A 27,414-nucleotide genomic window follows, 5' to 3' on the forward strand; every position below is an offset into this window, starting at 1 on the left:
GGGTTCCTTCCCAGAAGCTGTGACTCTTCTCCAGTCCACCCTTTCCCTGGCAGAGCACTCGATATTAAGATATATTAAGGAAAGTCATTGTTGCTTCCTGTTATTTTTGTTGTTAGAATTGGAATTTTGTTCATGTGGCTATCTTCTTTTTTTGCTTGTTGAAAGATTACTTTCTTGCTTTTTCTGGAGTGTAGTTTCCCTCTTTGTGTTGGAGGTTTCCCTTTATTATCTTTTCAAGGGTAGGATTTGTTGAAAGACATTGTGTGAGTTTGGTTTTGTCATGGAATACCTTGGTTTCTCCATCTATGGTAATTGAGAGTTTTGGTGTGTATAGTAGCCTGGACTGGCATTTGTGCTCTCTTAGGGTCTGTATGACATCTGCCCAGGATCTTCTGGATTTCATAGTCTATAGGGAGAAGTCAGGTTTAATTCTGATGGGCCTTCCTTTATATGTTACTTGACCTTTTTTCCTTTCTTTTTTTAATATTCTTTCTTTGTTTTGTGCATTTGATTATTATGTGATGGGAGGAATTTCTTTTCTGGTCCAAACTATTCAGAGTTCTGTCAGGTTCTTGTATGTTCATGGGCATCTTTCTTTAGGTTGGGGAAGTTTTCTTTTATAAGTTTGCTAATGATATTTACTGTCCCTTTAAGTTGGAAATCTTTCTTCTCATCTATACCTATTATCCTTAGGTTTGGTCTTCTCATTGTATCCTGGAATTCCTGGATGTTTTGGGTTATTGTCTTTTTTCATTTCACATTTTCTTTGATGTTGTGCCAATGTGTTCTATGGTATTTTCTGCACCTTATATTCTCTCTTTTATCTCTTGTATTCTGTTGGTGATGCTTGCATCTATGGCTCCTGACTTCTTTCCTAGGTTTTCTATTTCTAGCATTGTCTCCCTTTGTGTGTGTGTTTTTTTTATTGTTTCTAAGTCCTTGTTTAGGTCCTGGATGGTTTTGTTCTCCTGTATTTCTTTAATTGTGTTATTTATGTTCTTCTTATAGTCCTCCATCATCATCATCATGAGAAGTGACTTTAGATCCATATCTTGCTTTTCTGGTGTGATGGTGTATCAAGGAGTTGTTATGGTGGGAGAGTTGGGTTCTGATGATGCCAAGTAACCTTGGTTTCTGCTGCTTCTGTTCTTATGCTTGTCTCCCACTATCTGATTTTTTTTGAAGTGCTCTCTTCCCTCAATATATCTGATTGGAGCCTGTCCTTCCTTTAGTCCCAGTTGAGTCAGAACTTCTCAGAGTCCAGCTTTGTGATCCTGTGATTCTGGGAGCCCGTGATACTGAGATTCTGGGTGTGTCACAGTTCTTGGCAGTCAAGCCTCCTCTGAGACCCTGAGATCCTGGTGTGACAAGCTTCTAGGATGCCGGAATCCTGGGGTCCTAAGATCCTGGGTGTATTAGAGCACCTAGAAGTGGTACCTCTTCTGGGAAACATGGGGGTGTCCATTGAGTTTGAAGCCAAGGTAGACCTGTGCCTCCTGGAAGGAACTTGAGACACTGGTTGGGTGGGGTTCTTGTGTCTGTGCTCCAACTGTCCTCAGGTACCCCCTGTTCTGTTAGAACAAATGTTGAATTCCACTCACCAGTGTTCCTAAGATCCTGGGCATGCTAGAGAGCCTCTGGGTTAGAGAGTCCTCTGGAAACCATGGTACTGTCAGCCAAGTTTGGGTCCAAGGTGGCCTGGCACTGGCCAGAAGGCGAATTTTTCTTCTTTGAGCAGGTAAAAGACAACTGTCTTTCTTACAGATTAATTTGTAAGAAATCACCATTTGTAATACATCTTTATTAATGCCATGTGAATGATGGCATGATGAATCTTAAGGGTTCTGTAACCAACAAGATTTATTGGCTAATTTTAGCTGAAGTTTTGGCTCAGACATGTTTATGTTTAAGCCAGTTTTAGGGTTATTCCCATGAAGAGGAAATCAGCAAATCATGTTACTTGTCTTGTTTCATCCTCTTGAATTTTTTTTCTGTATGTAGCCAAGATCTTCAGGGGGCTGTCCCCCATTATAACTGATCCATATCACGGTTGAAGAGGTCCAAAGCCTTTTCTTCTTTCCTGTTACCATAAATACAGAGCATGTCCTTGGACCAACATTTGAGATTAAAGACCTAAGTTTATTTTATCTCTTGAGACAGAGGTCCATCTCCATCTCCTGCCTTTTTAAAAGTTTGTTTTCTTTACAAAATTCTTACTTTAAAGTTATTCTTAAGTTCTTATATTCTTACTAGTCTTAAGTTCTTATATACTCTAATATACATTATTTCCAATCACACTTTCTTCTACTTTCTGGAAGCCTTATACCAAATCTTCTACTGAACTTTCATTCTGCCATCATAATTACTAATTATTAATAACTGTGTATTTATGCTCAGAGGTTTTTTTTTACAAAAATATTTATTTTCTACTTAATGTCTTACATTTACATTTATTTTCATTAAAGTCATATTATCCATACATGATTATTTGAGTTTCTATAATTTGCATTGGAAGGTTTTCTATGGTTATAAAAATACTAGGTTGGAGTCTTGCAAGTAGAAGGAGGATTAGGGTGCCAAGACAAATATTATCAAGGGCCATTGTTGGACCAAGATGAACTGTTGAACATTACCAGAGACTCCTTGATCTGTTCCCTTGTGCTTTTATATCCCCAGAAGTCATTTCCAAATGAGAAATTGTATGCACCACTGAGCTATGTGTGTGCTGAGTGAGCGAAAGAATTCAGATGAAGATGACCAATATATTTCTGTTTTAGGTACAGCAGCCAAATTACAGCTCCAACCTGATACTCCATGCTGTGCAGTATTCCAAAGCTCCAGTCTTCTGACTGTGTGGAAAGAGCTCAAAAAACAAGTTGTGTGGTGAAGGAGAAAAGTTCAAGGACCTAGCTATTCCTATCACTGACTATTAGCCAACCTCCTTCATAGTAGCTGAACTCAACCCTTAAATGATGGAGTCTGATGTACCTCAGACTAATCCACAAATTCATTCACTGCTGGGATAGATTTGGGCTCTCACATCCAGCTGCCCATAGGCTCTTGATTTTTCCAGTACTTCTTTCTGTTGGAACATAGCTATAGAGCCTAATCTAGTGAAATGATGCATTGAGTGTTCTCCTCCATGTACCCCAAATCTGCATATGGCCATATCTGCCTTGCTTTTGTAAAGATATAATCTTTAGTACATGCTAGGCAATTGGTCTGTCCTGAGAAAGTTATGGTTAAGGGCTCTTCTGTCAATATTTAGTATGTGCTTAGTGCCATTAATTTGTATGTTTTTTCTGAACTCAATCAACCTTCCTTGGATCATTGCTTTCTTTGTCACATTTGTATATAAAAGTACACTGAAACTGAAATAAAGTTATCTACAGTATGATATTGTAGTCTGCTCCATTCTTTTTTCATTAACTTAATTATTTATTCATTTTACATCCTGATTGCTATTCCTTTCCTGGTCCCCCCTCATGCAGACCCTCCCTCCATTACCCCTTTCCTTTTCCTCTGAGAGTGGGGACTGAGCTACAAATATGTTACATATGTGCAGGGGCCTCAGTCTAGCCTGTATATGCTCTTTGGTTGGTGGCTCAGTCTCTGAGAGCTTGCAAGGGTCCAGGTTAATTGACACTTTTGGTTTTCCTGTGGAGTTCTTATGCCCTTCATATCAACCCCATTCTTTAAGGTCTTTAAATCCTGGGTTTTGCAGACACTGGTGTGTATAGGTATGTGAAAGTTGACTGTTTTTTGCTACTTTCAGTCTTTTTTGGCTTTGTTGTTAAGCTTTTAAAACAAACTCTTTTTTTCTGCTTTAGTTACGCTCTCTGAGAGAAGAAAGTTGTATGCAAATTCTATAGAGCACCATTACCTTGACATTTGCCATCATCACTTCTGTGATTTGAAGATCTTGCAAATAACAGCACTCAAGTTATTTTTGTAAATAACATTTAAAAAAAATCTGTACAATGCAGATGAGCCCCTACTCCAACATGCAAACCTTTTCTATGCCTCACACTAAACACAGATGTACTCATGCTCCCAGCAAGCCAAATTAGCTCCATCAAGCCTTGGTAAGTAATGTCACTGCTTTCATGTTTTCAACTGTAGATATAATAAGCAATTTGATAAAATATAAACTTTCCATTATGTATTATAAAGGAAACTTATGACATCAAGTAAGGGTGATGTAGACATTATCAAATGAGGTTGTAAGAATAGAAGGATTTGTTTTACAGTGATATTGTGGTTAAGTAAATGAAAGTCTCTGGTTTTCCACAGGTCAGGGAGCATATGTGGCAGATCTCACTGGAAAACTGGAATATGATGGCTGAGAGATAAATGGACATGTTTAAAAAATATAGTTTATCAATTTATCTTGCTGGAATCTCATGCTGTCTCTGCCTGCTTCGTGTAATCTCAGCTTTATTTCTTTTATAGTAAAGACAGGTAATAAAATTACAGTTATTTTTGTGTTGTATCCAAATACTTTATTAAATTTACTTAAGCAGCACTTAACATATAAGCCCAATAGGATGGTCTTCTTTACTCTTATTCTTTCATTTCACTCTAACTAAATAATCCCAAGACGTCTCTCATTGCTCTTGCCTTGCTAGAAAGTCCACTCCTTCATTGATATCAGAGCCTACTTCATTGGGATTCCCGAGTATACTGAAGATCAGCTGAGACATCCAATCTTCTGGACTGAGAAGCCTTGGTCATAGCCAGCCATTGTTGGTTGGATTACTGAACTACAGATTGTAAGTTATTCTAAATTACATATATATATATATATATATATATATATATATATATATATATATATACCAGAGTGTGGACTATTTTAAAAAATTACAGAGATAAATGTATTTGATTATTATGATTCACCAATTGTGGACAGCAATGGATTTGCTGTGTCTGTAAATAAACTTTTGACAGTTTGTGAAAAGAAATAAAGAAAATGATAATTTTGATTGGTTACCCATAGCTTTTCCTGATGAACTGACAAAGGATAGGATTGAGCTCCATGATAGGTTCCAGATGCATATGAACTGTCTAAAGGTTTCAGAGTGTGTCCTGGAAGAGAATCTTTTCTAGCAGACAGAGAGCTCACTTGCAGAAAGTCAAAGTGAAGCCCTCATGCAAGATTGGCTGAATTACAATGAAACTTCAGCTCCTAGCCTCTGAGGGTAACAGCAGTTAAAGTAAGGGCATTTAATCAGTAAAAAGTGGGAGCCTGTAATTTGGGATGGACATGTGTGGGAAAACCCTATTGAAGCTGAGAACTTTGAATCCTCAGATTCTCATGGGATTACCTTACCTGAGGAAGTAGTCTCTCCATGCCTATAGGAAGATGTAGTCACACCACCCCCCACTGAAATATTGCCTTTTCCACCTTTGACTAAGGAAATTAATCCTCCATTGTCTTCTAAACCAGCAGTGATATTCTCTGAAGGGAATGCCTTCCAACATAATACTGATGTCTCCAGGATGCACCAATAGCAGCCTCTAGAACTATAATCAGACTTAAGGCAAAACTGGCTCCTAAAGAGAAATTAGTCCATGAGGGGGTGCTCTACACTACTAAGGAACTTAATGAGTTTGCTAATTCATTCAAACAGAAGTCTTGGGAATATGTGAGGGAATATTTAAAGAGTGTGGGATAATGGTGAAAGGAACATAAAACTAAATCAGGCTAAATTTAGATATGGGTCCTCTGAGTAGAGATTCTAGGTTTAATATCGAAGTCACACAGTTGTAAATGAAGTACTCAAAAGTTTGTTTTAATGGTTGGGTGAAGCATTTTTTTTCCCCAAAAGAAAGCCTACTGAAAAGGAGTTGGAGATCTTTGATATTCCTTGGCTTAGTGCTGATGAGGGAATTTTTAAGGCTCAGGGTAATTGCAATACTATAGTGGGTGCACTGTGTAAAACCAAATCCTCTACAATTGAAAGGCCCAGAAGACATGCTCTTGACTAATCCTATAAGACACAAAACTGTTGACACGAGAACCAGTCCATTTGAAAAACTTAGTTGTTGCTCTTTTTCTTATGTTAGATCTTAGGGTTGGAGATGCTGGTGTTCAGTTGGGTGTATTAAATGCACATGGTTTAATTGGGCCCTGAGGTAGTAGGAACCAGATGGTAGTACTGAATTGCTAAGGGCAAAATGATCATAGTTATCACAACAGGCTCACAGATAAGGCAAGGCTCTATTATCATCTACAGACAACTAATTCTGTCTTTGAAACGCAGCTTTTGGACTATTATTGGGACTTACTGGAAACAGAATGCTTGACAATGAGCCACCAAGTTACAATGAAACATGACCTAACCATCATGAACTTGCTGCTATCTGACTCACCAAGTCATAAAGTAGGATGTGCACAGCAGCAGTCTATTATCAAACGGAAGTGGCATATACGTGACGGGGCCTGAGAAGATCCTGAAAGCCCACGAAAGTTACGTGACATAGTTAGCCTATGTTTTCTACTCCTATTACAACACTGTCTGGTGTCAATTCTGCACCTATGACCTCATGGAGTATTCTCTATAATTGATTGTCTGAGGAAGACTAGGACCTGGTTTACTGATGGGCCTACCCATTATGTAGGCAACACTTAGAAGTGGACAGTTATAGCATTATAACATCTTTTCTGAAACAATCCAGAAAGATACCAGCAAAGGAAAATCTTCACAGTGGGAAGAACTTTGGGCAATACACATGCTTGTACATTTTGTTTGAAAGGAGAAACAGACAGACAACAAACATTCACTGGTTCATGGGTTGGAGCCAATAAATTAACTGGATAGTCAGCGACTTGTGAAGAATATGATTGGATAATTGATTAGAAAGACGTCTGGGAAAGAAATATGTCATTACATTTCTTCAAATGGGTGAAAAATGTGAAGGTACTTTTGTCCCATGCAAATTCTCATCTAAATATAACTTTAGCTGAGAAGGAATTTAATCATCAAGTAAGTAGAATGAACTGTTATGCAGATAGTAGGTCTCTTTCCCNAGTCATTTCTGTCATTGTCCGTGGGCCCATGAACAAAGTGGCTACAGTGTCAGAGATTGGGGAATGCCTAGGGGTATGCTCAACAGAGTCAATGACCATTGACCAAGGATCACTTGGTTATAGCTTATGCTGAGTGCCCAATNTANCAACAGTAGACATAAACACTCAGCCCTAAATATGGCTTCTTTCCNATGGTGATCAGCCAGTGACCTGATGGTAGGTTGACTACATTGAACCACTTTCCCCATGAAAAGGACAAAAAGTAAATATTTATTCTGTTTATAGATTTACCTTTCCTGTATATAATGTTTTTTACCAAAACTACNAGCCATAGACTTACAAAAGTGCTAGGAAAATCTTTGCATCCTATTTTTGAAACCTCAAATTCTGTTGGTTAGGAAGTATTGTTTTCTGAGTGGGGAGTGCTCCTGATAGGAGCCATAATAAATATTTTATTGAACTGGAAGCTCATGTTCCCCAGTGAGCTTTGAAAGAAATAACAGTATAAGGAGGGGTGATTGATCCAAATTACAATAGGGAAATTAGTATGCTATGCCATAATGGAGGTAAGAAATATTATATCTGGAGTGCAGGATATCCTTTAGAGCATCTCTTGGTGCTACCATGTTCTGAGATTAAAGTCAATGGAAACAACAGCCTAATCCAGGTGGGATGACAAAGGGCACAGACTTGTCAGGAGTAAAAGGTCACTGCTGTGAGAAAAGAGTAAAGACCTGAAGAGGTTCTTGACAAGGATGAGGGAATTACAGAGAGGAGATGAAGGTAGTTATGAATACCAGCTAAGGCCATGGGATCAGTTATAGAAAAGAGGAATGTAGTTGGCTGTATAGGTTATAGTGTTTCTGCTGTATTTTTGTTAAGAATGAATTTGTACAGATATTTGTGTTCTCTTTCAATTTATTTATCATGTGATAAAACATCAATTAATAGACTATCAATGGTTATCATACTTAAGTTGGAGATACTAAAAGAATATCCCTTAAGGGACATTGAAAACATTTCTAAATTTATAATCAGTTTGTAGTTGTACAAGGGTTAGTTATATCATGCTAGGCATAACTATGACCAGGTTACATGTATAATATGTTTGAAATTGTACTTGGGTAGTAGTACTATGTAAAGGAATTATTACCTGCTTATTATTTTAATGTGGAAATTAGTCATGGTACAAAGAATTATGATTGTATGTCAAGTTTAAAGGAGGTAGACTTGTGATGGCTATTTTTTGGTTGTCAACTTCACTACATTTGTAATTAATTAAGAAAAAACCCACAAATAAATGGAATAAGAGTAAGAGATATTTTGCCTAAGTTAAAATAGGAAGATCCATTTCTAAATTGGATCTTGAGATGGAAAGTCACACATCCTTAATCTCGATCTTCAGAAATGAAGACACACCTTTAACCTGGTCCATACCTTCTAGTGGTAACCTATGTAAGGACATGGAAGAAGAAAGCTTTTGTTGTTTGCCTGCTACTCTTGCCTTGGTAGCAAGTCAATTCTTTCAATGGCATTAGAGCCTACTTCTTTGGGATTCCAACTTCTACTGAAGACCAGCTAAAACATTTAGCCTTGGGCAATTTCTGGTTTCTTGGATTTTTCCATTCATAGCCAGCCATTGATGGATTAGCTGGACCAAAACCTGTAAGTCATTCTAATAAATCCATTTTTCATATTTACATACCACGATATCATTCTGTAAGTTTGGTTGCTGTAGAATCTGGAGCAGTGGTTTATAACCTTCCTAATGCTGTAACCCTTTGATACAGACCATCATGTTGTAGTAACACCTAACCATAATTATGCTTGTTTCTACTTTCAAACTGTAATTTTGCTAGAGTTATGAATGGAAACATATATATCTGTGTTCTCTGATGGTTTTTAGCCACCCTGGTAAAAGGGTCATTTGACTCCCAAAGGGCTCACAACCCACAGTTGGAGAACCAGTGCTCTAGAATTTAGAGAATCCTGACTAATGTAATACCTATACATCTTCTGTGAGGATCTTTTTAAATATAAACTATCACATGCAGTACCATGGAAATCAAGATTCTGATCTCCCTAGTAACTTTGAGCAACTCCTGAATGGATACATTCCACCAAGAGTTCAGGATAATAACTTACTTCATATGCACACATGGAAGTTGACTTTTGATAAAAAAAAAATTAATTCAGAGTGCCCTCTAACATAAGAACCTGAAGAAGGCTGTTTCTGGTATTCTACTCATCTTTTTTCTATTATGTTCTTTGCTTTATTTGTCTCTCTTGTCAAAGTATCCAAGAGAGCACATTAGAGACTTAAAAATTCCATTAGTTATTTTTTATAGTATGGTCCACATGACTTTAAACTCTAAAACACTTTGTAAAACCTTTAAGTTTTGAAGATACAGAGGAGCATCATGAAAAGCAGATAGAAGAGAATAGAGTGTCCTCTTCTCCAATAGCTCTGTGTGTCTCAGCTTATAGTGACCATTATTGAGCAAATGTATAAGGCACAGTAGAGATCCATTTTATAGAAACTGTGTAAAGAAATGGTTTATGTTTAGTGGCAAGAGAAGAATAAGGAGTATGATTGAAATACACCAAAGGTCATTGTGGTGAAGCATATGTGTTCTGTTTGTAAACGATGTCAGTTGATAACCTTCTGTTACAGGAACCCTGTTCCTTTGTTTTTGTTTGTTTGTTTGTTTGTTTGTTGTTTGTTTTTTGGGAGGCCCATATTTTCTACAGCTTAATGTTTGTGAAGAATGAGAAAATATCCCTAAAGGGAACAATGCTCACAGGTGATCAAACACACAGCTAGCTCTGAAGATGGAGGAAAATAACTTTTATTTTCTCACTAGTATTTCTTTCAATATGGATGATATCAGATATCCATTGCAAGAATTCTCTTGTTTTCTGACTTACTCCTGTTTATTTCCCCTGACAGCAAATAGCTGAACTGAGAAGTTGATGACAGTGGCAGTAACCAATGACTTTTCAGGAAAGGCTGAAATCCCAGTCACTTGGAGTTGCCATGTGGGTGTTCTTTTCCTTTCTTAGAGCTTCAGCCTTATCTGATCAGTGGTATTCCTTACTTTTATCATATACTGCCTTTACAAATCTTTGTTCAGTCACAGATACTCAGTATCTGTTAAATTCTATCACCAGAACAGAATTTTTATAATTTTGAAGTCTAATTTACAATTATGGGTAGCTATGCTGAGTATGTAAAATTAATAAACACAAAGGATAACATAACACACATTAAAAGATCAGTTCTACAGCATCTAATGTTTTTCTCTCAATAGTATAATTGCATTACCCTTTTCTTAGGAGATGGTACAAGAAATAATGTGTCTCTAAGCAGGTGGTGGTACATGCCTTTAATCTCATCACTTATGAGGAAAAGGCAGGTGGATCTCTGTGAGTTCAAGGTTAGCCTGTTCTACAGAGTGAATTATAGGATGGTCAAAACTACACAGAAAAACTTTGTCTCAAAAAGCCAAATAAACAAAACAAAACAAAACAAAACAAAAACCAACCGACCAAGCAAATTAGCAAGTCATTTTCTCTTTTTCTCTCTTTTTCCAAGGGAAGTAGGTTGAAGGATTGTCCACAACAGAGACACTGAATATGGGTAAAATATATGCTAAACAAGTTATATGAAGAAATAATTGTGTGTGTGTGTGTGTGTGTGTGTGTGTGTGTGTGTAGGTGAGACAATGCTCTCCAAAATCCATTGCCATGACTACAAAGGAAAAATGTCATACAAACTCTATTTTAATGCAGGAAAACATCCTCCAAGGTTAGAATTAATGGTTTTATACATTTTTTACAAGCAACGTTCAATAACATTTCTAAATATAATATTTCACCATTATAGTTTCTGCATTATTCGAGAAAATAAAATTACTAATATAGATTTGGAGGTCAAGCTTTCCCAAATTAAAGATGTCATAACAACACAGGAGATGCTCAGTAACCTGACCTTTCTGTTTCTAATGAAATCAAGTATAAGCATTTTCTCTTACATTAACTGTCATGTAATCTTTTATGCTACTTTTTATAAGATGTGAAGACTCAACAATTTCTAGGATGTGTTCTAATCATTCTTAAATTAAACCTTTAGTTTTTATACATAAAATGACATTTAGGGCTCTAAAACATGCTCCTCTGCTGACTAATAAGTATGGTGAACATGAACTGGTTGAATAACTAATACAGAGTGCACAATAAATTGAGTATTTCTTTGAGTTTTGTTCATTCACTTTTAGTTTGTTTTTGTAAAGCAATACAAACACATCACTTGCTCTTCTGCAAATGAAAGTTTATTATTTTTACAAATTAATTTTGCCATAAAATTATGCATATTTATTGGGTTTGTCAAATGTATAGTTTGCAAATATTTTCTCTCATTCTATATTTAGTTTCTTCATTTACTTGATTAATTGAAATATGATATTTGAAATATTTTTAAGTCTGGATATAAGTTTCATATCTGGAACTTATATGACAGTACAAGGAAAAAACCAACTCCACAAAGCTGGACTCTGACCTCCATGTGGGCACACAATCATACTACTACAATTATTACTACTACTACTAGTAGTAGTAGTAGTAGTAATTTTAAGAGTGTTTGCTCTATAATCAATTGTGCTCAATTATACATTAAGTTATTTGTCAAAACTACTCAACTTTCAAGTCTGCTGTGCAGAAATTTTGATGTAATTTTGTTTGTCTAATTTGGGTACAATTTTCTTTAAGCATTTCTTCCCTAATTAATATGTAGTGAATCAGATAAAATCAGTAAAACATCCAGATTATGTCTTTCAAACAACATCAGAAAGAATAACATGAGAAATAAGAATAAGAAAATAAGAACTCAATAAGAAAAAAAAAGAATGTAAGAGGAAGTTGTAAAGAAAACAATAAATAAAATGAAAAATATGAAATATATGGAGTCTAAGAGATTGAAGTGCGCAGAGGAGAAGTATTAGTTCTTAAGAGTTGAATAAGATGGGGTTGGAGAGATGGCTCAGTGGTTAAGAGTGCCAACTGCTCTTCCAGAGGTCTTGAGTTCAATTCCCAGCAACCACATGGTGGCTCACAACCTTCTGTAATGGGACCTGATAACGTCTTCTGGTGTGTCTGAAGAAAACAATGGTATACTCATTATACATAAAATAAATAAATTAATCTTTAAAAAAGAGAAAGAAAGAGTTGACTAAGACAATACAGACCTTTCCAAGAAAAATGCTACAGCACAAGAAAATATGGCCTAGAGTGGAACATAGTGAAGAGTTTGAGCAAAAGGGTATTTCTATTGGAAGGAGTTAGGTGATTAGAAGGGTTTTTGTTTGCTAGAGAGAAGCTTCTCTGGGTATATAATGGATCCTTGGTAGATTTTCCAGTCAGTGAACATGAATGTGTCATGTGGGTGACAGTGATATACAGAAGACAGTCAAGAAGTATCTACATGAATGAATATTTCAAGAAGGGATATGCTTGGTCAGAGATTAGAGGCTATTATTAATCATTTAATGTATGTTATTAAGTTCCAGGGATGATCGCATCTAGAAATCGATATCTGTACCAATTTTGTTATAGATGATTAATGTAGTATTAGTTCTAATTAAAAGTCATGTGAGGAAGGATTGGAAGCTATGAAGGTGCTACTACCATGAGGATTTCTCATTTCTATTTTGAGTTTGGCAGAGAGAGATTAGTGAGCGTCACTATCAGTTCACCACAAAGAAATGGAATTCAATTTCTTTTTCTCCCATATTTGATATCATGGAACATGAAAAACAAAAAAGCAATACATTAGCTGGTGGCATTGAACAATTTTTAATTGTTTATTTTGGTGACAGGTGCTACTCGCAACAACACTATTGTTATGACCTGGCCTCACATGAGCCTTTCAAAAACCTCTCTTCCTCTCTTTCACCTTGAATATGCCAAATAAATTACTGTGTAAGCAATAAAAGTTTACATTGCATTGAAACCTATGTGAAATAAACAAATAGGATATAGAAATAATCAAGAAAGAGAATTACAATACTTTATTTGTTCTAACTCTCCTAAAAGCTCAGTTCTTTTTCATTAACTCACTGTTTACAGCATTCTATGCTCAGAAAACATAAGAGAGGACCCCACCTTATAACTTACAACAAAAGGTTTCCAAATTTTTATAATCTATAATGAAAAGACAAAGTATTTAACCAATTATTTGTTCTTGGCTGACAAGTTTTCACTTGCTAGAGTATTATAAAGAAGAACTTAAATATAAGCTGCTGGTTTGGGAGTTTTAGAAAGTATGTATTATTTCTTGGATTTGAGGATTCTTTCCCATGGCACTCTTCTGTGCTCTTCTAGCACAGTGTTCAATGGAGTACATGTCTCCAGTATACTCAGGAAGGAAAGACTGAGCATCTAATGTACCTGAGGTCTCTGGCCCTTCTTGGAAAGAAGATATGGTTCCATTTCTCCTTCAAAAGCTTTACATTTGCAAACACAGATGAAATTTCATCTGCTTTGCATCAGTGTAGTTTATAACTAGAAAACTTGGCAGTACATTTTGAAGTCCCATTATCAATGTTTCCCCTTTGGAGGGGGAAATAATATATTAACAGCTTGCTTTTTGTTTATTTTGCCTTAGCTTAAAAAATAAAACACAGTGGTGCCCTCACATTCTCTGCCCCTCATTCAGAGGTTTATTCTGGGCTGTTTTCAATGGAGCATCTTTAGAATGACAGCCAGATGGCTCCTTGGGTCTTTGTGTACATTGCCAAGCAACCTGGAATCCTTGATCAGTACAAAAGGACTTGTGAAATACTGAATCCACGTCCACAAAGACACTAGTTTAGAAATAGGAAAACAATGTGACATACTTTTAAGTTTTCCCCTTTAAGAATGTAGTCATCAGAAAAATATGCTCTCTCACTAGATATTCTTATACTCAAGAGGTTAAAAAAAAAACACAAAACAACAACAACAAAAAATAGGAGGTACTTGTTAGACCTTGGAAGTACAGTTATATTTGAGGGATACAAAACAATTTACATAGGTTATTGACACACATGTGAAGGACTCCATCAAGACTATCCCAAGGCCAATCTATACACTCATAATCTTTGTAAGGATAGGTATGCACATTTACAGGAGACACATGTCAGTTAATAGGTGTAGAAAGAAAAGAAAAAGAGAGAGAGAGAAAAAAGAAAGCAGGGAACCTGTGAGATAGTGCTTGAACTCTGATTGTTATTGATGCTACTTCTCTGATAACTGAAGGCCACCAAGAGAAGACTAAGCAGCAGGTGTTATTAGCACCTTTTTTCCCAGGGCTACATTTTCCAGTGTCAATCTTTTTCATTATATATGCAAAGAATCAAAAGCTGATCAATCATGTTGTCCATGTAAAATCTGTTGAAGATTTTAAATAGTCCCCACCGAACTCTGACAAACATTGCTTTGCTTTCATGTTTCATCTAGGTTTTTTATATTAAGTCAAACACTTAGATTTAGCTATTTTCTGTTTTAATATTTTTATAAGTAAAAAGAAATTCTTTGGCCACAGGTAGTCTAATTTGTTATATTTTATCATACTATAAGAAGTTTTAAATATCTAAGTTTGTATTCCAAATTGGACTCTGCTTCATTGAGAGATCTGTCTCAAACTTGAGGTGGATTCACAGTTGGGTAAAGCTTTTGATGTGAATTTCACTAGCAACCTTTCAGGCAAGATATACTTACTTACAGTGGCATGACTATTATGGGTCTGTTTCATAGAAGGGGAGCCATGCATGGTTCTATAAACTTGGTACACAAAACAAAAAACCCACAAAACTTTTTTATCTTTGAAATAGTATGCATACCATTTAATTTTAAATTATGTTGGTTAAGGATGTTTTTTGTTTGGGGGAATTTATATATGTTCTAGACATCATGATCATTGTTGAAATAAGTTTCTTTCCCAGTGACGAACTTGGTCTGATGATAAATCACCTTATATCCATGATGCTAGATACAGTGTAACATAAGCCACCTTATTGCTTATTCTGGGCACTTAATTATTCCCATTGCTGACACACTCCTCAAAAATCCTATTTCAGAAGTCTGAGCAAACTTGAGATCACAAAGCATCAAGACACTCCTCTCTGAAGGGTAACTGGATAAGCTACCTCTTCACAAAGTGTAACTGTGTCTGTTCACACTCTTCATTTGGCCATTCCTAGGTAGGCAAATACCTTCCTCACACATACTTATAAAGAACCTTCCTAACTAGAAATCTTCATTCTAAAATAAATGTTTTGAAAGTTGTGCCACCAGGGTCCCCAATGAAGGAGCTAGAGAAAGGACCCAAAGAGCTGAAGGGATTTGTAGCCCCTTAGGGGCAGCAACAATATGAACTAATCAGTACCCCCATAGCTCCCTTCGGACTAAACCACCAACCAAAGAAAACACATGCTGGGACTCATAGTTCTAGCTGTACATGTAGTAGAGGATGGGCTAGTTGATCATCAATGGAAGGAGAGGCCCTTGGTCCTGTGAAGGTTCTATGATCCAGTATAGAGGAATGCCAGGGCCATGGGATGGTGAGCAGGGGGAGGGGGCAGGGGATAGGAGGTTTTTGGAGGGGAAACTAGGAACAGGGATAACATTTGAAATGTAAATAAAGAAAATATCTAATAAAAAATAAAAGTTGTGCCACCAGCAACTTTTATTATATTTGACTGAAATAATTCTTTTTGCTTATACCATAAGAAGAGAGAGAAACAAATATGTTCCCATGGAAGGCATCTCTGAGAGGATTAGATTATAAAAGGGTAGGATGTAGATGCTGAGTGAGATCTAGACTATCTCCTAAGTGGGGTGAATTTGAGCCAGTGTGAACATCTGTGGGTCTCATTTTCATCATGGAAAACTAAGGAACTTCGTTAGGAGCCATGAGAACTGTGCAGTGTAGTACCAACATTATAGTTTGGCAAGCCTGCAAGATAGAATGAATTTCAATATTTGATTTTTCTTTGTAATACCTGTCCCTAGTTCATATACTTAGTCTTGTAACTCAAAGTACTCTGCTTGCTGAGAGTTAAATCATCGAGGTAAATCTAATTAAGGGTAGCCTCCCCTTCTCATTCTGTGCATCAGTAGGGTAAATAGCTGCTGATCATCAGAGACTCTCCAGATTTCGTTAGTTCTTCAAAAACTAATTTGATCTGTTATACAGATCAACAACCAAAACAACAAACATAAACAACAAAAACAAAACAAAACTGAGTATAAGTCTAAACCAACAGGGACAAAATGATAAGCAGCTTTATTAAACAGATGAATAAAATATTGAACAAATTATAACTGTACATTTTTTAAACTGTTGGCAATGCATTTGATTTTCTACATATACTTTTTCATTTTACTCTATCTTTTGGGCCATCTTCTTCATGAAGTCCTGATGTCCTCTGCAGCACTGGGTCTCTAGAAAGGTCCATCTGAGCTTTCAGACTTGCCAAGGGTAATGCAGACCCCAGCACACAGCTATTTCTCAGTCCCTAGCCCTTGTAATTATCATCAGAGCTATTTGTGGAGAATGTGAGTTCTTTGTTTCTCTTTTAGCTTGCTTTGGGAAAAATCTCTCCTGTCTCTCCTTTTTACTTGAAGTTGTTGACAGTTGTTTCTCTATGTTCTTGTATTTTACATTTCTTCCTGCCTTTTCCCTGCAGTATAAGTAGGGAAGAATCTATAAAATGAGGCGCCAGAGTATGCAAGTCTTCCATTCCATTTGTGTAGGCAGTCATGTGGGACAATGCATAACAATTATTGCTCTTTTGATCTTTAGACTTCTGAAGAGGCTTCTTGCTGTTCCAGTGATGTGCTGGTGATAAGGGGCAAATTTTCAGACCATAGAAAAGCAAACAAAAGTTTGTCAAAACAAAATTTGTCTATAACCATTTGATTATTTGAAAACTTCTTTACATGCTTCCTTACATAGTCAGCTATCAGATGGAACACAGGGCCCCCAATAGAGGAGCTAGAGAAAGTACCCAAGGAGCTGAAGGGGGCTGCAACCCTGTAGGTGGAACAACAGTATGAAGTAACCAGCACCCCCAGAGCTCGTGTCTCTAACTGCATATGTAGCAGAAGATGGTCCAGTCAGCCATCATTGGGAAGAGAGGCCCCTTGGTCTTGCAAACTTTATATGCCCCAGAACAGAGGAACACCAGGGCCAAGAANTGGGAGTAGGTGGGTAGGGGAGTAGGGGGGAGGGTATTGGGGACTTTGGGGATAGCATTTGAAATGTAAATGAAGTAAATACCTAATAAAAATTAAAAAGAAAAAAGAAAAAAGAAAGAAAACTTTCTAACATCATACCAAAGCCCAGTAGCTTTTAATTCTTTCTTTACTAGCATGTTTAGTTAATAAGGACATCCTAATTACTGAGTATTTATGCTTGGCCAAGAACTGTCCTAATTGCTTTTAATCATTTTTATAACCACACTTTGATGAAGGGTCCATTTAAGTTTCACATATAAGACAAACTTGTTGAGAAACTTTGAATAAATTGTCGAGGGTAAAATAATAGAATTCGGCACTGATACTAGCAGCCTGGTTCCAGAGTCTATGTCCGCAAACTTTTTGCAGCATCCCATCATTTTTTCCCCAGCCCTCCCACATCCCATCTCTCTATAATTGATTCAAGACACACAATTTGGAAGCTTGGTATGTGCTAGTGAGCCATCATGAAGGATGTGATTTAATTTCACCGAATAGCAAGAAATTATCCAGATCATCTTTTAAAATAAAATACTTGGCAGAAGCCCGCTTTATTGGAGGTGGTTGATTTGTCTATCTGTTCTCTCAAGTGAAAGATGACAGATCTGCATCTCCACAATACATCCTGGTTTAATATGAGAAAAAAAAACAAACAAATCTGCTCAATCTGCTTTGGAATGGCTACAGACACTTTAATTGAGTTCCATTTGAATTAAAAGAAATATAAATGCAGAGATAATTAAAGGAGAAGTGGACCTCGTCTTTTTATAGGAAGGAAAATACGGACCCAGAGAGTTTTAGGTTAATACCTGAGCATAATTTGCTAGTGATAGTATGGAATTAAAATCATCAGTTTCCTTTTTCAGAGCTCATTCTTCCTGTTACCTGTTGGAAACAAAGTATTTTTTTAAAAAATGCCACAAGTGTGCTGCTGTCACAGGGCTTCCACATTTAATAATGCTTTCCATGCTTCCTTTGTTTCCTGTTAATGACAATGGCAGAAAAAAAAAAGTGATGAGGAACATCTCTCTAGGCCATCCCAGTAGTTCTCACTCACTTGTGGGTCAGAAAGACCATATTCAGTACCTAGGTGGCAGAGGCCACGGGAAAGGCAGAAGCAAACTTGCCACCCCAGAAGGAGTAGCTTAATATGGCTGAACCCAGTCATCATCACCTTGCTTTCCGTGGGGAGATTCTTCTGGGTCAGAGAATCTTACCAGGTCCTTTAAATTTTCCATCTTTCTTGAATTTAATCTTGAGAGGAAGGTAACTCTAAGTCTCAGGATTCTAAAGCAGACAGACACGTCAATCCATCCTTACAGCCTGTGTGCTTTCTAAAGCACACCAAACCCCTGGTGCTAAAGAATACTTTAAAGAAAATCATAAAATCCTGTGGGATTATTTAGCTGTGGAAATTGTTTTCTTTTCTTCCTTTTTGTATTAAAACACAGTCAAATCTGGTGAGATAAAGACTCAGCTGTTTCCATAATAACTTTCATAACATTAAAAAGATGATGGAGTAGGGAGTGTAGGAAGATTTGAATGATTGACATTCTGAATACATGTGTGTTGTTGACACCAACACTGCTATGTGTCAACTGCTATGGCACTGCAGTACCATGCCAAGACTTCAACATTTCTGACCCACAGAAGGCCCCATCCTGGAGGCTCAGAGGGATGGCAAATCCTTCCTCAGTGGACTAAGAGCATCTTGACTGGGTGTACCAAAAAAAATCTCCATCAAAGTTTTCCCTCCCTGATTTACTTAGGACCTGAAGATTGCCACCGTAGAGACTCCTCCTACTGAGATTACTCCTCCCTGATCCAGTGGTATGCCATAAATTCTGCCTGTATATTTATTTGTATGTAATAACTCTGTATACTTATTCAGCTGTATCTAGTAACCTCATTTCTCTGTTCAGCTCTACATAATGAACATGCTGAGCTTATAGGGTGCTGAAGCTCCTCCACAGGCCGCCTGATTCTAACCTTTGGTGTGTGTATCTACCTGTCTTTTGCTGTTCTATTCAGGTTCAAGTCCCAGGAGACAGCGCATGCATACAGCACTAATATCTGAATAGACTATACATTCCTATACATACTGGGATTGAAGTTACTGAGCATGGAGGGGTTGAAATGCACTATTAACAGTTTTCTCATGCTACATCTTTTTATTCACTTCACTTCAGTTGTGTTTCTTTTTGCTGAACTTTATTGCATTGATTAGCATTCTGAGAGTCGTATTACTCTAAGCAAAGTAATTTTCCTGTTCCCTCAGCCTGGGCCAGAACAGGACCACCACTCAAGACTATCGATCCATTGATAGCTCAGGCTTTTCTCTTTCTAGAAATTGATCACAGAACCACAAGAAATCTACCAATTTGGGGGCCAGTGAGTTGAGATGAAATCCAAAGTACTACTATGGCAAGTAAAAGCTAACAACAAGCAGGTCATAATGGGGAACCCAAGTCTAGGAACTAAGGAAGGTCTTGCCAAAAAAAAAAAAAAAAAAAAAAGTAGCTGAAAAACCAAAAGTAAGTGGCTTCAGAAGAATGGAGGTGACAGTTTCACTACTCGGAGGAATATCAATTTCCTGCTCTTTTCCTGGAAATCATCCTTCTTCCTTCTATACTGTCAGCCAGCTAGAACAATCAGGTTCTGGAATCATGTCATCACAAATGTTGTCAGACAGGAATTACAACTGGAATGAGACCATTGTACGCTTTAGATATTTGAAAGATCTCTGTTCTTCATTTTTCTGTACAAAATTTATACCAGTATAGAAAACCAAATGTATTATCAATATAGTTGATTTGAACTCTGTTCCCATCAGGGTGATCATTTCTTGCTCATCAAGCTTGAGAAAATGATGCTGTGAATTTAAATCTACAGAGAGAACTTATATTCATTAAAAGGTTCCAGAACGTGATGTATTTCTAAACTAAAATACTACACTTTTCAACATCAAGTTTTCTAAACACACAGGGTGCAACACACACACAACGTATTTAAAGTAAGCAGCACCACACAGTGGTAGAATCTGGAAGAGCTTTTCAGATGCTTCAGCATTGGTTGAAGGTATAGGTTTGTTTCCTTTTCCTTTTCAAGAATTTACATGCAATGTGGTGTTATTTTCTGCGGAAACACAGATGTTTTGATGTTTTTTCATACTTCTCTTCTTGACAAGAAAATTTGTTGGCTAAATTGCAAACCTATTTACAGATGAAAATGTGAACGGCAAAAAAAAAAAATACTTGTCATATTTTACCATGTGTGGTTATGGTTATTAAAACCAAATGCATTTCAAAAAATTTAGTGATTAAAAAAACACTATTGCCTCAGGCCTTTCCTTTTTATCCTCTGACAAAGAGAACATTTTATTACTAAATTTAATCTGCTGAAAATCAAATTTTATAACACAAAAAATGGCTCAAACTAAAACATTGCTACATTTTTTTTTAAGTACTATTACAGAGACTGCATTAGCTAAGTGAAAGCAAAATACAACTCTGATATTGCACATTCACCTGCAGTATGGCTTATAACTTAGGCCAAATATGAAGTAGAAAACAGGTGTGGAACTCACTTTCACCTGGCATCAGAGGCATGACTTTCAGATCTTTGGAGTGTGAGGACCTTAATTTCTAGAATGTATTCCATCTGTGACACAATGGGATTGTCATCGCTTCTGAGCAATGCTTGATCTTTTAATGCTTTCTCTGATATCCTCAGTGAATAGCTTTCCTGTGTATCCCTCCATAAATGAAGGGTTTTCAAGAGAACTCCAGCAGAATTGCTAGTATCTAAAGAGCCATTTGCTCATTATTTAACTTTTTAAGACTACTTACTGAAGAAGAAACATGGTTAGCAACAGAGCTGCAATATAACATGCTGTTAAAAAAGCCCATATTACTAATATTGGAAAGTCTAGAGAGCATCTGCAAATGACTAACAGAACATAAAAGGAAAGATGGCCCTTACACAGCCCAAGTGATGTATAAGTGATGCCAGTCCCTGGGGTTCAGCATTTTAATACTTAATGTCCTATTATTAACTATAGTTTCTTATTTTTTCCATACTCTTAAAAGAGAATAGAAATTTTTATTTCATTTTATTTTATTTTATACATATGGGTGTTGTGCCTGGATGTGCCACCTGGGTTCCTGGTACCCGAAGAGGCTGTAAGAGGGCATGGAATATCCTGGTAGTAGTTACAAGCAATTAAGAACCTCTATGTGAATGCTGGAAATCAAACCCCGGGCCAGCACAATATTAAGTGTTCTAAACTGCCGAGCCATCTCTCTCTAGCCCCAATTTCTCTATTCCTAATGATCTGGTATGTGTGTGCTCACTTGCTAAGGGCAGACCTTGCAAAAGATGTTCCTACAAAATTGCCATTTTTATGTAAACAAAGCTAGAATCAGTGCCACATAAAACCTGCTTTCTAAGCTGAACTCTTACACATGAGACACTGCCAAGTATCAGAAAACTAAGGAGTCCTGACTGCAGAAATGCTTCTGGCTATCTTCACTTGCTTCTCCTATGTATCTTTGTTCAAAATGCACAATATTGCATCTTACCCGTATGTGTACTGTTCCTTTCCCTACTAACTGCTCATGAGCTCTTCACAGGTGCTCCACATTGCTTGCCTGTTACTTGTCAGAGCTACATGACCCAGAGGGCAGAAAAATAAGAACCTAAAAAGAAGTGTATGAATGTTTTAATTGAATGTATGTCTGTACATCACATGGGTGCATGAAGGCCAGACTAGGGCATGGAATATTCCAGAACTAGACTTACAAATAGTTGTGAGATAATATGAGGGTCCTGGGAATCAAAGTAGACTGCTGGCTAGTCCCAGAGATGCTCTGCCCCAATATCCATTTTTGTCACTCTCAGCCTTCTCCCACCCTCCCTTCCTCCACCCCTGATCACCACCTCATACCCTTCTCACATCCTATTCTACCCAGTTCCCTCTCTCTGTCCAACTCTGAGTGCGATTCACAGATCCTCTCTTGGGCCCTCCTCATTATCCAGTTTCTTTGGGTCTTGGATTGTAGCATGTTTATCCTATACTTTATGGCCAATGTCTACTTGCAAGTGAGTACACACCTTTTGGAGGAGTGAATGTTACCTCACTCAGGATGACATTGTCAATTTCCATTCATTTGCTTGCATATGTCATGATGACTTTGTTTTTAATAGCTGACTAGTATTCCATTGTGTGTTTGTGTGTGTGTGTGTGTGTGTGTATCCTATTTTCTTTATTCATTCTTCAGTTTGAGTGCCATCTAGATTGTTTCGAGTTTCTGACTATTAGGAATAGAACTGTTATGAATATAGTTGAGCAAGTATCCCTGTGGTATAATTGGTCATATTTTGGGTATATGCCCAGGAACGGTATAGCTGGTTATTGAGGTAGAACTAATCTCAATTTTCTGAGAAACCACCAAATTGATTTCCAAAATGGTTGTACTAGTTTGCACTCCCACCAGCAAAGGAGTAGTGTTTCCCTTGCTCCACATCCTCACCAGCATGTGCTGTTAAATGAGATGGGTGTAAGATGGAATCTCAGAATAATTTTGATATGCTCTGTTCATATGTTTGATGTTGAACATATCTTTAAGTGTCTCTTGGCCATTAGAAATTCCTGTGTTGAAAATTCTGTTTAGCTTGGCATCCTATTTTTTAAATTGGATTAACTGGTTTGTTGATGTCTAATTTCTTGAGCTCTTTATATATTTTGAATATTAGTCCCCTCTGAGATGTAGGGTTAGTGAAGATCTTTTCCCATTCTGTAGTCTGCTGTTTTGTCCTATTGATAGTGTTCTTAGACTTGCAAAAGCTTTTCAGTTTAATGAGGTGCCATTTATTAATTGTTGATCATAGTGCTTGAGTTATTGGTGTTCTGTTCAGGATTTTTTTCTCCTGTACCAATGAGTTCAAGGCAGTTCTCCACTTTCTCTTCTATTAAACTTGGTGTGTCTAGTTTTACGTTGAAAACTTTGATCCACCTGAACTTGAATTTTGTGCAGAATAATAGATGTTGGTCTATTTCCATTCTTCTATGCAGACTTGGGATGGGGGTGGTCCAGGGAGTCTATGAGGGTGACCCTAGCTGAAATCCCTACTAGTGTGGGGTGAGGGGAGGAAAATATTGAAACAGAAGTGGCCATGTCCTGTAGGACTTCCAGTGGAAGGAGTGGGACATCAACCCATCTACAAAAACTTCAACCCCAAATTTGTCTTGTCTACATGATGCACAGCAATAAAGATGGAGAAGAGACTGAAGGCACGCCCAACCAATGAGTGGCTCAACTTGAGACCTTTCTCATGGGAGAGAGTCAACCCCTGATATTATTAATGATACTCTGCTATGCTTGAAGACAGGAACTAGTGTAACTATTTCCTCAGAGGCTTCATCTAGCAGTGAATAGAAATGGATACAGAAACCCACAGTTAAACATCAGGCAGAGCTCCAGGAGTCTTGCGGAGGAGCTTGAGATAGAATTTGAGTGAGCTTGAGTGGTCAAAGAGACCTACAGAGTCAACTAACCTGAGCCCATAGGGGCTCACAGAGACTGAACCACCAACCAAAGAGCATGCAGAGGCTGGATCTAGCCTCCCCTATGTTTGTAGCAAATGTGCAGCTTGTTCTTCATGTGGGTTCCCTAACAAGTGGATTGGGGGCTGTTTCTGACTTTGTTGCCTGGCATTGGATCCTGTTCCTCTACCTGGACTATCTAATTGGGCCTCAGTTGGAGATGATGTGTTTCTTCCTGCTGGGACTAGTTGTCCCAAGGTGATGTCTCTAATGAGAAGAGGAGGGGCTAATGTGGAGAGGGATTTGTAAGGACTAGCCTGAGAGAATAGGAGGAGTAGGCTGCAAATGGTATGTAAAGTAAATAAAAAAATAAATTACAGAAACAAAAATAAAATGATTCCTCTGGAAGAGCAGCCAGTACTCTAAATTACTGAGCCATCTCTCCAGCCTCCAAGAACATCACTCAATGAGAGTCATTCCTGTAATTGTGTGTGTTATTAAACCAGATAAAAAAATAGATTCTGGGTAAATACAGTCTAAAACAGTTCACTAATAATATAGTGTTCTGAATTCTAACTTTTAAAAAGCTGTACTTCTAACTTAAAATGTCAAAAACAAAACAAAAGAAAGAAACAAAAAACCCCAAGCACATACAGAATCAGTTAAATAGCCAAGGCATACACCTGCAGGTAATCAGCAGCTGTTACATTTACATATTTATCTCATTTGGTCTGATGTGCTTATGTTTTGGCTGAATAATTAACATCAAGTTGGCTTCATTCTTTTCATAGTTTGTGCTCAATTGACTCTGCTATTTAATTTCCTCTGTTGGTGTCCAAGTGCCCCAAGGCCCAGACCATTTCATTTGTACAACTAAACACTGTTCTTTGCAGGTTACATTTAATTAAAGCACAGCAGTATTAATAGAAATATTATACATCAGAGGTGTAAGCCAACTTTTACTACATAATTACTTTGCAAACAAACGAAACAGAACAACAACAACAATTTAAGAGAAATGCACTGTGGCAAAAGAAGAAAAACAGGTACAATTTTGAAGTTGAAGAAGAAAATCTGAGAAGCAGAAATCTTTCTTGTTTGTTTTGTGTTTTTATTTATTACATCCATGCACTAAATATACCAACAAAGTGTTATCCACAAGAGATGCTTAGAATTACTAAATTTAAAATTTATAAGCATTAAACGGTTTCTGAAGCTAGACATGCTTGGCCACAGCTTTGATCCCAGCACTGAGGAGGCAGAAGCAGACAGATGTCTACAAGTTCTAGGCCAGCTTAGTCTACATAGTGAGTTCCCCACCAACCAGAGCTGCATAATGTGAGTGTGTCTCAAAAAGCAAAAACAAATATCAGAAATTCTGGTATCTGAATGTGGTAGGTATGTGCAGCTGTGTGTGTATGTATATACCTGTGTGAATCGCTGAAAGTTTGTATTGGCTGGTTTTGTGTGTCAACTTGACACAAGCTGGAGTTATCACAGAGAAAGGAGCCTCCCTGGAGGAAATTCCTCGATGAGATCCAGCTATAAGGCATTTTCTCAATTAGTGATCAAGTGGGGCGGTCCAAGCCCATTGTGGGCAGTGCCATCCCTGGGCTGATAGTCCTGGGTTCTATAAGAATGCAAGCTGAGGAAGCCAGGGAAGCAAGCCAGCAAGTAACATCCCTCCATGGCCTCTGCATCAGCTCCTGCCTCCAAGTTCCTGTCCTGTGTGAGTTCCTGTCCTGACTTCCTTTGGGGATGAACAGCAATGTGGAAGTATAATTTGAATAAACCTTTTCCTCCCCAACTTGCTTCTTGCTCATGATGTTTTATGGAGTAATACAAACCCCGACTAAGACAGAGTTCACTTAGTGTGTAGATTGGGCATTGTTATTAACAAAATACTTACTCTGCTCAGGTATTTCATTTAATCACAGCATGTTTGTTTTTTTTTTCTCAGCTTTTTAAAGCCTCATTATATAGAAATACTATGATTCCAGAATGATAGTTCAACATAATTAACTTATAACTCTAAATGTTCTCATGACATAACCTCCTTATTTTGCTTTTTGTAACTAAGCTGGTACATGTACCCTGCAAGCCATCCAGGTGGAAAAGAAAAATGCTCAGTCCCAAACATGGTTCTTTCTCAGTGTCTAGTGCTTTAGGGAAACATTTTCAAACTGAAATATTGATATGCTTTAATATTATTGTTACATAGTGCTTCTGCATGGTCTGTGTATGATGAGAAGCAAGGGATGTGAAACAATGCCTTCTGTTTCCTTTTAGGTTCCCTCTGCAGGACCATCTCATGTGTTGGTTGTCCCTTGGCTTCTAGATGGAAATGAGCCCTATCTGTGTTGCTTGCCCAACCTTGTCTCTTCCAGGGCAAAGCTGAGGGCATAGTGCTTTGGCCACACAGGAATGTTTTCAAGACCTGCTTTTCTTTGGCCAGGTCATTCATTACTGTGAGTCATCTTTTACCATGATGTCCCAACATGTGGAACATGTACTGGGGGACCTCATTTCTCCCTGTCTATTAGCAGGTAGTCTCAGTTCTTCTTGTTTGTCATCTTGATCCTGTTGACCCACAGAGTCCAGGTGTGCTGCTGTTGTATCCTGAAGCTATAGTCAGTTCTTTCTCCATTCTCCTGGCCAGAATTGGGGCCCCATGGGAAGGAATTGCAGAAAATGGTAAGGAATGTTTCAGAACTTCTGCGCCCTCAGCTCCACCTGGGAGGCCTGGTTGTAATTTTACCTTCTCTGTCCTTGTGTGCTATACTCAGAACTTGCTAGCCCCACAGAAAGCTGCAGAAGTACAACTTAGGATAGCAACTTTTTTGTCTTACCTAAACCCCATGACCTAGAATCTTAGGGCCTAGCCTGTCAATTTATTGCCTCCTTTTGTGTGGTCTTTTGGGAACTGCTGCCTTTGTCTGGGTCCTCGGCGTGCTCATCCTGGGAAGTTCTTCCTTAGATCCAGCCGGGACAGATGTGAGCCTAAGAGAACATAAGCTGTCTCAGGTGTTTATACTTACCCCTATTTCTCTGTGATGTCTGACAGGTTCAGGCCTCAAAAGAGAAGCCTGCCTCCGATTCTCTGATGACTGGAAGATAAATGAGTGATCCTGAAAGTCTATGTGAGAGGAGTGTAGGTAAAAGCAGGAGCATAATTCTCCTTTGGGATTTGAAAGGAGATTAAGAAAAAGTGCGTACAGTTCTTGCAGAGGAGTCAAAATCACTTTTCAACACCCTTTTTGGATGGTTCACAACTGCCTATAACTCTGCTCCATAGGATCCAACATTCTCCTCTTGCCTCTGAAGGCATCCGCACTATGTGCACCTCATTACACAAAGAAACACAAGTATACATGATCAGAAATTAGGTAAAATGAAAAACACACCACTACACCTCTCTAAAGAAGTATCTTTGAAGATATAATATTTTTTTCTTTTTTTTTTCCTTTTTTATTATTATTTTCTTTATTTACATTTCAAATGCTATCCCGAAAGTTTCCCATACCCCTCCCCCCACCTCTGTTCCCCTACCCACCCACTCCCA

Source organism: Mus pahari, chromosome 9 (assembly GCF_900095145.1).
Source record: "Mus pahari chromosome 9, PAHARI_EIJ_v1.1, whole genome shotgun sequence".
Classification (NCBI taxonomy): Eukaryota; Metazoa; Chordata; class Mammalia; order Rodentia; family Muridae; genus Mus; species Mus pahari.